Here is a 12,040-nt window from a genome sequence, read left to right as displayed (position 1 = left end):
CACACCTCTGGGGCAGGCGGGAATCGAACTCATGTGGAAGCAGCTTTAGATTCTCAGTGCTGTGCTTTAACCCGCTGCGCCACCAGGGAGGGCCGGATAGTTATATTTTTTGCGTGATCAAAAAAGTCATATTACTTGCCCTAGTTTTTTCATTTCTAACTTTTTTTATTTTACTGAGCTCATCCCTCCCTCAACTCCACCAGTGTCTTTCATATCCCTTTGTCCTTTTCTCTCTCTTCCCTTCCCTTAACCTCAGAAACCCCACTTAGTTCAGTGGTGTCTGCTAGTTTTTATAATTTTTTTGTTTTGTCAAGTTTTCCACTGTGGAAGTGTCCAATATTTGTCTTTGTCATTCTGACTAGCTTTTCTACACAAAATTCCTTGGCGCTCCTCTGTTTTGCTGTAACAGATAGCATTTCATCTTTCCTTGTGGCTGAATATTATTCCCGTGGGCAGACTGGCCACATCTTGATCCAGTCTTCTATCAGTAGACACTCAGGTTGTTCTATACTTGTGATTATAAATAATGTTACAATAAACATTAGAGAGCTTGTAATTTTTTAGTTGATGGTTTCATGTTCTTTGGATAGCTGCCAAAGAGAGGGGTTGCTTAGTCATAAGGTATTTCCGTTTTCAGGTTTTTTTTTAAATTTATTTATTTATGCATTACAGAACTGGGGTACAAGCCGGAAGTGCAGGGGTGGTGAGAGGATTCACCAGAGACAGAGTGGGGAGCAGAACAGGCAGATTGATGAAATACACTGCTGAGGGAGTAGCGGGCTGGTCAGGAGAGGTCTGCCGCGCCATGTGAGTCACCTCCACGGTGAGGATTGAACTCACACTGAAGCAGCTGCAGCCAGCTCGCAGTGCTGCATCTTAACTCTTTGCGCCACCAGGGAGGGCCCCATTTTCAGTTTTTAAGGTAAGTCCAGATCCCTTTCCAAAATGGCTGTATCAGTTACATTCCCATCAGCAATGTAATAAAGTTCTTCTCTCTCCACATCTTCTCCATCCCTTGTTGTTTGGGAGTTTTTTAATATGTGCCATTTTTGTGGGTTTTTGACCTGTGTGTCTAGATGCTCTTCTAAGCACCCTTCAGAAAAAATAATGGGCAAGATAATGAAAGAGAGTTTGATGTATAAGTTTATCACACTTTTGGAAAGTTCTGATTCTGCCACTATTATGAAAGACTTATATCGTTTTTTAGAGGCCTCAGCACTGTGAACAGTGAAAGGGCTCTGTTCAGTTCTTTCCTGGGTGCTTACTTTATGCAGGCTGCAAATGGAAATTCCTGCTTTTACTATGTATGAGTGTTTTTGTAAGTTTTCTGTGTGATTCATATAATTTAGAAGGCTTTTTTGGGGGTCTGGGAACTCTCAAAAATGCTTCCATATAAGTTATGGCAATTGCCTCTTCAATTTATGCCATTTCAGCTTATGATGGTTTCCTAGGAATGTTCCTCTTTTGGATACTGGGAGTAAGATATATTATACTTGTGAACAACTTATCCTCCCTTTTAAATTAAAACATTTCAGACTTCTTAATGCTGTTAAGTTCTTACTTCCATAGAAGACACACATGTATAAATCATTGCATGACATTTATTGGTGATTTAGTTCATTGCCACTGCTTTGGTACTCCTCCTGGTGCTAGGCACTGTGCTAAGGATGGAGAACACAGAGGCAGAGTATCACCCTTGTTAACAAGGAGTCTGGTGGGGAAGACATAATCAGTGGTATTAGACTTGGGCAAGGGCTGCTATGGATATTGGTTAAGCATTCTTTTATCACAGTCACAGCAAAAGTTGTTGGTGCTGACTTGACCTCGGACATTGTGCTATGAATGGAGATTAATAAACAAGAAGTACTGTCCTTGCTATCTAAAAGTCAAGTGGTGGTGCTGTAAGGAAGCCCTTGGTTCTGATTTTGATGCTGGCACATTTCTGCAAGTGTTATAGACTTGACAAGTGGGCTGTCAGCAGCAGTAAGGAGAAGGGGCAGGGAGAAGGGTCCCACATTGTTCTGACACTATGACATCTTTGAGAAACCCTTGATAGTCTGGTGTTTTGCCAGGATACTTCAAAGGAGGTCTATGAGGCCCTTGAAATCCAAGTGTTTTGTGATCTTTGGAGTGCCATCATTTACTAGTGTTCAGTATATAGAGAGGTTTGATATATTTGTTGAATAAATGATTGAAATTGGGGAGTCAAAGTAGATTTGTGTGAAAAAAATGAAATGTAGGCTGTAAAGTCCCAAGAATGCCGTGCTAAGGCATTTGAATTTGTTCTGAAATCACTGGAGGGCTATCAGCATTTTAAGTAGGGGTGTGAAATGATGGGGTGAATGAAAATATAAATAGAGAGGCAACTGTGTGATATTAACATAAACCTCAACATTAGAGCTGTTGAAAAACAGAAATGAGCCATTCCTTAAACACGTGGGTTACATTTATTGCTCACTAACAATATAAAAGTGGAGGCTTGCCATCTGTTGAGGACGTGGGCTAGAAGGTTCTCTCACTTCACTGTGCAGGAATCTGGATCAGAGGGAATTACACACACTAAAGGAAAGATTTCAGTTAGCTTCTGAAGAACTGAGTACCCACTGAGACTGGGGGAGGGATATCAGTTATTCTGTAATGTGATGTACCTTTCTGTTTTCAGATCTAGTCAAAAGGCACTCACTTTTTTTGTTTGGCACTCACCTTTTATTTATTTATTTGTTTTTAATTTTTACTTTTTTTATTTTATAACAATTTATTTTTACATCATTTTGTACATTTTTTTTTCCATCTCAATTGTAATCCTCGCAGGTTTCCCATCACCATGTCACCCGTGTGCCATCAACATAATCCTTTGCACTTACCTCCCCACCCCCCCCTTTTTTGATCCCATTCCCCACTCCACCCCCGCATAATGGTTGTTCATTATTTTTGTTATTTTCTCGCCTGGTCCATTATACTCCTGCTATGAGTGAAACCATCTGGTATTTTTCTTTCTCTTTCTGGCTTATCTCACTAAGCATGATCTTTTCCAGCTCCATCCAAGTTGCTGCAAAAGACATGTGTTTCTCTTTTTTGGTTGCTGAGTAATATTCCATTGTATATATGTACCGTATCTTTTTTATCCAGTCATCTACTTTTGGGCATTTGGGCTGTTTCCATGTTTTCCCAATTGTAAGTAAAGCAGCAAATAAACATGGGGGTGCAGGTATCTTTTTCAATCAGTGTTTTTGTGTCTTTTGGGTAGATACCTAGGAGTGGGATTGCTGGGTCATAGGGAAGCTCCATGTTTAGCAGTTTGAGGAAGCTCCAAACAATTTTCCATAGTGGTTGTACTAGTTTGCATTCCCATCAGCAGTGAAGGAGAGTTCCTTTTTCCCCACATCCTCGCCAATATTTGTTGTTGCTAGTTGTTTGAAGATGTGGCACTCACCTTTTTTAAGGAGCAGAATCCTTAAAGAATAATATAATTAATGAATCGGGGAACAGTTTTGGATTGTACACTTCCCCTTGTGCTATTTTATGAAAATAAATAGAATGTCTGTAACAATTGGATGTGGTATTTGGGAGTGAAATTTGCTAATTTTGAGTTACCAGGTAAGTAGAACCAGGAATTTTGACTCCAAGGATGATACATTTGTATCAAGACCTTGGGCTAGGGCTGGTCAGATAGGAGGATTGTGCAATAGGCTTTATTGTACTTTATTTTTAAACCTATTGGGTGGCACATGTGCAGGGTGTAACCTGGAAATTCTGAGGATGAAGGGGATCAGTAGACGTGAATGCTGTTTCAGGTCTCTCTTTCTGTCTCTGTCTCCCTCTCTCCAGTTTCTCTTCCTTCCAGTTAATAATCAAACCTGGAGAGAGAAATCCTCAAGAACCTGTTTTGTCTACATACCCTTTGTCTGCCCCAGTAAGAGTAGGAATTCATATTTAGATGTCATTATGGGTATTTGATTTTCACTCAAGGCCCCCAGATGCCAGGAGTTCCTCATAAGGAAGAGAGTAGACAGATCCCACAGTGGATCCAGTGAAGACCACTCACACAGAAGAAAGAGCATCTCATCTAACATTGATGCCTTTGTTCACATAAAATTGTGAAAATTAATATCAATTTCCTGTTTCTACTTTTCTCTGTTAGAAACTGTAGGAAAAAAAGTGCATTTACATCAGTAGTAGTGTTAGGGGAAAGGATGTCCTGAAGGAACTCTGCAGAGTTCTGTAGACTCTACCCCCTACTCCAGTTTTCTGAACTCCACCCCCTACTCCAGTTATTAAAACTACAACTCCCAGCAATACCAAGGGGAGAACTGCAAGGACCCAGGGGCAGAGCTAAGCAGGCATTCTGGGACTTTTGGGGGGTATAAGGGAGCAATGTGAGATGCACTCTCTTTCTGGACCACGTGGCTGGTGGCTATCAGTGTGTTACTGGAGTTCCAAGTCAGTGGAGCTGGTAGGATGTTCTAGTTAGCTTGTATCTCTCTCTCTTTCTCTCTTTCCCTGGATTGTACTTTTCCTTTCCCCTTTGTTAATAAACCCATTATTGACCCTTTTGTGTGTGTCTGCAGTACAATTGCATTTTAAGCGCATGGGTGAGGATGCACAGACAGACAGCCCAGTTCACATTGGATTGCCCTGTAACAGTTTGGTGCCCCATGTGACTAAGTTTCACCTGTGGTGACCAGCCCAAGTACCTTGCGTTGGTCACCATAAGTGCCTTAGGTCTGCAGGACATGTAGAAAGGTAAATAGCAACAGAACCAGATTCGATACAAGTAGAATAATAATCTTCAGAAAAACAGCTAACAAAAATCCTTTCCTAATTTACTTTTCCTCTGCCATGTTGAATGACAAGTATATGAATATGATACTAGAAACAAATTGTGCAGCTTTTCAGTTTAAAACAAACAAACAAAAAGCCTCACTTCCCCCCACTGCCCAAATTAAATCCTTCCATTTTACTAGTAGGAAAGACAACACACAGGGTAAAGAAAATTCAGCCCAGGAAATTAAGTTCATTCAGAGGAGCTTTACTAAACGATTATGAAGACATTTATCTTGTTTTAAGAGGAAGGTTTAAGTCATGTACTATTATCTTGTTGGTTAATATGGCTCTTTTTAAGTGAATGATTTGATTCTAGATTGTTGGTATTCCCAGTGGAACTGATTAATGGCGTGATGACAACCAAGCAGGGAGCAATTCAACATTTACAGCCCTCGTTTCCCTAAAACTGCCACTACCATAGGCCCAGAGCCTACTACAGTTCCTCAAGGAAGCACCCTCACTCCTAAGGAGTGCCCCACTTCCCTCCTCCTTCTTTAGGCTCGGAACCTTGGTCTGTCACCAAGTGACCGGGTGAACTGCTTTGATAGTGGGTGTTCTCGTCACTTGTCATCCTCCCAGGTAACCCTGCTGGCATTTTAACACATTCCTCCTGGAAATTGGTCCTAACTCTGAGGAATGACTCATGGGGTGGAAGAAGAGTGTTTGAACCCAGACACTGTGGGTTTATATCAATGATAGACCCAAGCGGTCTGCAAAGGAAACTTCTAGAGTGGAAGGTGTCACTTTTCCAGGGTTCTTCTGTACTGTTGGTCTGTCCATGGACTCACTCTATCCATCATCTGTCCCAGCTGTCAGTGTGGTGACTGCAGCTTCGGTCCACTGTAACAGGGATTCACCAACCAACTCATTGCACAGGTGTCAACACAGAAGTACCTTGGGTAATGGCTTTTCAGAGCAGCCTGGGAAGGATTCATATTAAGCTTGTAATAGGGTTAAGAACAAAAAAAGTCCAGCCTCCTATTACCTATATTGTGGTTTAACTCTTCAACCTGAGATGGATTTTTCTTTTCCTGGGGTTTATTAAAATAGTTTAGCTTGTATGACAGCTAGTAATTCTAGTTGGTGGGAAGAAATTAAGTGGCTTATGTTGTAGTTTGGCAGCAGTACATTTGGAAATAAAAGCAACCTCGAAGCTCTCTGATTAATCTAGGAAAGTAAGCCTCCTTCGCAGTGGGGATGCCTTCCGCCCGGACAGACTTATTTCTGATGCCAAAGCCTGATCTGAGGGATTTTTAGGTCTTTTTTCCCCCTCTTTTGTTGTTGTTTTCTTGGAAGAATGAACTGAGCGCTACAGTCATGGCAATTTTCCTGGATTGAATTAGGGTTGAGCCTTCGTTCTTTCTGAGTTCCCTTTGATCTGGAGGTTTGGGCTGCCCTGGGGGTGAGAGTTGCGCAGCTGCAACATACTGAGCAAAGCTCCGTGGGCTGCTACCTGTCCCACACCACCCAGCTCACTCTTCCGGGGATAGGAATGTGTCTTTAGACAGGACCAACACTCTTCAGTGTCCTGGGAGAAGAAAAACGTCATCCCAGGGCCTCGAACATGCTCTGTTTCCAGCAGCATCGTCATTTGGATCGCAGCTGCTACAGCAAGGCTAAATCTTACCAGATGACATGAGAAAACATGAGGTAAAATAAATAGACTTGAGCCCATGGATCCTGGCTGAGAATAATGGATTATATAAAGGGCACTATTTATGGACTTGAGATGCTGACATTTCAGTGCCTTCTTTCCTGAGTTCAGAGGTTCTTCTTTAGTTCATTTTTGTTGGAGTTCATACTCTTTGCAAATCTTCACGTCAATTAGAGTAAACAGGAAGGCCAGTATTAAGAGTGTGATGCCGCACATTGTATCAGGAGAGTGAGGTGATTAGCGGGGCTTCTGTTTGGGAAATGACTTAGTAAATTGGAGAACAGACAACAGAGCTTTCATGAGTAGGTCATCGGGACAAATTCAGCACATTCTGTGGTAGCTAAATGTCACTGCTCACATGGCTTGAGTCTTTGGGAAAAGATTCTCCTTTCTGGCCTTAGGAGGAAGAATCTATCGGCTGTGCTCAGCTGTAGTGCCGGGTTTGAGAGGTGTAGAAAGGGAAAGATTAAGTTTGGTCCATAGTAATGCAGCCTCCTTGCCTTCATAGCTACTAACTGATTTGCAAATCACATTAACATCCTTAGATCTTATCATCACCACTTTACAGACAAAGAAAATGCAGCCCAGAGATGCGCCACATGCCCAAGTTCACGTAGCTACCTGGCACAGACACAGTCAAGCCCAAAGTCTCCAGATGTCTCCCCTGATTCTGGTCCAACTTCAGGGGAGTGCAGCCGTTTGCAGATCAACTCTGACTTTGCAACTGTGGGCTGACTTAAATCTATTGATCTAGCCCTATTATAAAGAATCTCTGGATATCAAGAATCTCTGTGGCTTACAAATATCTTTTGCATATATATATATATTATTATTTTCCAAAAGCATGGAGATACTTTGAAGAGGAATTAAAATGTAAATTGATTTAGTTGTTTTAATATCTACGGTTGCATCTAATCATATTTTTCTAAATAGCGCACAGCACACAGCCCAAAGTTACATCATCAGTGTGTGTGTAGGGTATGTATTTATGACTTTTTTAAATTAAAAAATGGGCTTTATATAGAACATATGAAGAATCACTGATCTCCTATGATAACGTTGAAAGTAGAAATTAGGTTATTTGGTTACATTGCTTTATTTCTCTCTGGTGTCCAAATTAGTGGATTACATATTATAAATATACATACTATATGTATTTTTTCTCTTTCTTACATACAACCCTTTCCTTCATAATGAGGAATAAGCATGAGAAAGGAACTAGGATACAGACAATAAAAGAGACGATTCTCCATGTCCTTTATTAACCACTAGAAACATCTTTTAGAGAAAGAGGATAACAGACAAAAACTCACAGCGCCTCTCAGCATTCTAATCAGCCGGTGGCTTCATACCTGAGCACCATGTCCCACCCTATAGCCTGGGTCTGAGAGCAGGAGACAGAGGGCGGACCCGAGACAGATGCAAACAATCTCACAAACAAACAAATATGTGGAAACAATGGGTGGGAGACAAAGAATTTATGAACACACATCCTTCACTTGGGGAGGGTGGTTTTCACAAATCTAAGTTTTCTAATTTGTCAAACTCAGCATGGGGGAAAAATAGGTATTAAGGGCTCCTTTATTTCCAAGTTAAGGCCAAAGTGATCTTTCTTCAAAAAGACATCCAACATTTTCAAGCCAGGAGCTCTATGTGGTAATTTGGGTGTGTTGTATTGGACAAAGATGGGAGAAACCTGCTACACCCAGAATCAGCTCAAAACATGCCCAGGGACATGCACACACACAAAAGGCCTCATGAAAGGCTCTATGGAAAAGAGACAGAGGGAGAAATCATCACACAGTCTGAGACTTTGCTTCAGTAGGGAAGGACATCTTCTCCACACAACTTCTTAGTGAATGACGAGGGGGAAAATCAGGTAACCAAGCAACCAACTCATTGATTCCTTGGCATAAATACCTTCCAACCTGGAGCATCTTTCCCCCTAAATGTCATTCTAATTTGAACCTGCCACCTGTCTCAACATAGTATATCATTGGACACTGTCTTTCAGGAAGTGATAGTAGAGTGGTTTATTTCTGGTGGGTTGATTTGCTGTTCTAGTCCTGGCATAAATCTAGAAAGGACAAAAGGACTTGGGATTTGTTTGGGAATTTCAGATGAAAGGACTTTGGTTCTTTGAAAACATTTCTTGTTTGTTCTCCCGGTAGAGCAGGCTGTCTTTCTCATTGCTAAATCCCCAGCACCTAGAAGACTTGCCAGGTCCTGGCATACAGTAGGCACTCAATAAATATTTGTTGAATGGATGAATGGATTCATCTTAGTCACACATCCCTTCCTATGATTATGAGATGAAAAATGCAGGGGAGGCCTGGGAACAGTTGTTAGGCTGGGCCAGCTTCCATGCACTTTGCTCAGCTGCAGAAAGGATAACTAATTGCCACCATGGCTTGATTTGTATCTGCCTTGCATCATGAACACTTCGTTTTGCCTCTTCTGCCAGGGATCAAATTAGGTGAGATTAAGTAATCAAATAGTTGTTAAGTGGATAGTGCGTTTCTGATACCAGGCTCTCATGTCTAGTCCCTGGTGTTAGTGGATTGAAAATCCAGCCTGGAGGAATTTGGGTTTGGTTCTATAGTGAAATACTTTGTATAGAACAAAAGTATGGTGATTTACTTTCTTTTAAAAAATATTTGTTTATTTATACATACAAGACCTAGGGTGTAAGTCAGAGGTGCAGGGAATGCTGCAAGTGGATTCACCAGAGACAGAATGGGGAGCAGAACAGGCAGAACTACTGAAATGCACTGCTGAGGGTAGCAGTGGGTGAGACAGGAGAGGTCTGCTGCACTATGTGGGTCAGCTCTCTCGTGGGGGATTGAACTTCTATTGCAGTGGCTGCAGATAGCTTCATAATGCTGAGATGTAACCTCTTGTGCCACCATCGAGGCCCCTGGTGATTTTCTTATACTTAGATCTGCCAGCCATATCAAAGCCTTCCCATCAATGGTGGATGACTCAGTGTTTTCTTACATGTAGTTCTATTTTCTAAATTCATTGTATCATAGGTCTATTTTTCTAATGGAAAAAAAAAAAAAAACAAAGTCAAAAAATTACCCATCCCACCTACAACTTCAAGTGGGAGGTGGTATTAAGAAGGCATGACCTAATTCTCTTTTTTTCAGAGCCTGAATAGCATATCCAACATATCAAAGGAAGTCAGAGAACCTGCCTGGCGACCAAAGGCAAGAAATATGAGCATACCAGCCACTGGTCAGAACTGGCATTTGTGATGGTGGTTCTGGATTTCAAGCGTGTCTGGGTCTGTGGCCACTTTGGTCATCCTGATAAAGGAAGAAATGCTATATGTGATAGAAATTCCAGCTAGAGAGAAAATATCTGAGGCCAGATAAAGCACGCTAGATTGTTGGGATGCATAAAAAGAACAAGGATCTGGGGGGCAGCACCTTTTTTGTTTTTGTGGTATGTTATTTTTATCGTGTTTATGGAGGTAACTTTGCTTGACCCTGCTGTATATGATTTAGGGGTCCAGGGTCACAGACACATACTTTCATACCATGTTCCTCATGAAAGCACCTCCACACCTCCATCACAGGCTACTGGACTCCCCGCTTCACTGCCACCTTCCCACCCTCCCCTCTCGTAGCCTGATTTCTGCAGTCAAATGTCTAGGATTTGTTTTGGTTTAGATTTGTCGATCCCTATGCTTCGTCATTATATTCTGTGTAGGAGTGAAAACGTCTAGTATTTTTCTTCTTGGGAGTGTGGATTTGAGCCTCAATGTTCTTACTACTTTGTGACTTTGGACAACTTGGTTTAAGTGCCCTCATGAAGAGAAGGAAGTGATAACTTTCCCAGGTGAAGACCAAGTACAACAATAACCATGGAGGACCAGGGACAGAACTTGTATTGTTGCTGCCACTCAGCATCTGTTGGTGCGCTTTGACTCCAGGAGCATGTTCTAGATCCCAGGTTCAAGTACCGTATCTGAGATATCCCTCCAAGAAATGCTGAGTGTTGGAATCAACACTTCCTGCAACCTCTGCCTTTATTTTGTCACTTGAAAACCAGCACTTGATAAACCAGTACGGTACTTGGAGGCCACATCTGTGTGTGTGTCTGTGTGTGTGCATGTGTATGAAGGAGCATCTCTGCATCAGTTTAAATGGCATACGCCAGGAATGGGGAGAGGGGCAAAGGAGAGGAACCAATAGGTGGGGGGACATTTGGTGGTGGATTTGGGGTGATAATGCAGCTGCTGAGGTGAGACACTGGATACCTGAAACCTCTGCTGTGTTATAAGCTCAGATTACTATGATCTTTAATTGCAGGAGAAGGCCTGGCTTACAGCTCCAGCTCTCATCACATGTAGGTAGTGCCAGAAGCACTTTAGAAAGTGGAGAATCCTGCATGCTGGACCCTGGACCCTGGGAAACGCCTAGAAGAGGTCAGTAATTTTACATCTGATTAGATACATTTGCTCTTTCCTTTGTTGACATGTTTAGTGGATGAGATTCACAAGTGTTTTAGTAAGGTAATACAGTGTTGCTGAAGTCATTGCTCCCTGTTGTAGAGTGAACAATGAAAGGACATTACAGAGATGGAGGTGCCACGTGACTAAACCCAGTGCCCCAAACCCTGGCTTAAAGTGGAGTTCAATCTGGGGGACATTTGTTTGAGAATACGATTTTTCATTTTGCAAATGAATTAGCAGTAGCTTTTTTTCAGTTTTTACTAACTTAAAAAAATAATGTTTGTGTTTGGTTTTGCACCTCAGAATCTAAACCCCTTCTAATGGGGGTACAAGTCACCAGGTTTGAAGCACACGATTGAGGCTCAGTTGATGGGATGCCCTCTTGTGGGAGGGGCTCTGAATTTTGAGGGAGTGGTGCAAAGACACCAAGATGGTTTTGAAATGATGCCAGGGGTGCTGTTGCTATTGTCTCGGGTGGTGATGTGGTGCTGTGCCTGGGTGGAGATCTCCATGGCAACATCTTACACAGTTTCTTCATGGGCTTTGACCCATATTTCCTACGCTTCTTGGTTCTAGCCCTTTTTTCCCAGCCTTTGTGAGAGAAGACTAGCTCTGCTCATCTGTGTCATCCAATGATACTCATACTCCCAGTAATCTCCCAGTAATCTTCCTCTTCTTTTTTTTGATTAATAAGTCTGGATGTATTGCTGTTGCGTGCAACCAACATCTGATAATAGATACTGAGTTTTTAAAAAATTATATTTATGTTCAGCTTTTCAGGAATATTTTGCAAGGAAAGACACAGAATCATATAAGTATGGAGGGGATTTAAAGGAGAGAATAGGAACTCATCCAGATGTCACTGCAGTGTCTTTTAAAAGGACTTGGAAGGTACCCGTAGTTGTGGATAAACCTGAAGGGGGGTGGGCAGGCAGGGCAGGCATATCAGTAGGTGTGGCCTGGCACTGGCTCATGAAAACATGACTTTCTTCTTTTTTTTTAAATTTTTTTCTTTTTCTTTTTAAAATTTATTTATTCATACAGAACTGGGGTACAGGCCAGAGATGCAGAGGGTGATAGGATTCACCAGAGACAGAGTGGGG

Source organism: Condylura cristata, unplaced genomic scaffold (genome assembly GCF_000260355.1).
Source record: "Condylura cristata isolate star-nosed mole 26May11 unplaced genomic scaffold, ConCri1.0 scaffold00036, whole genome shotgun sequence".
NCBI classification, from domain to species: domain Eukaryota; kingdom Metazoa; phylum Chordata; class Mammalia; order Eulipotyphla; family Talpidae; genus Condylura; species Condylura cristata.
Note: the sequence above shows the minus strand (reverse complement) of the source record.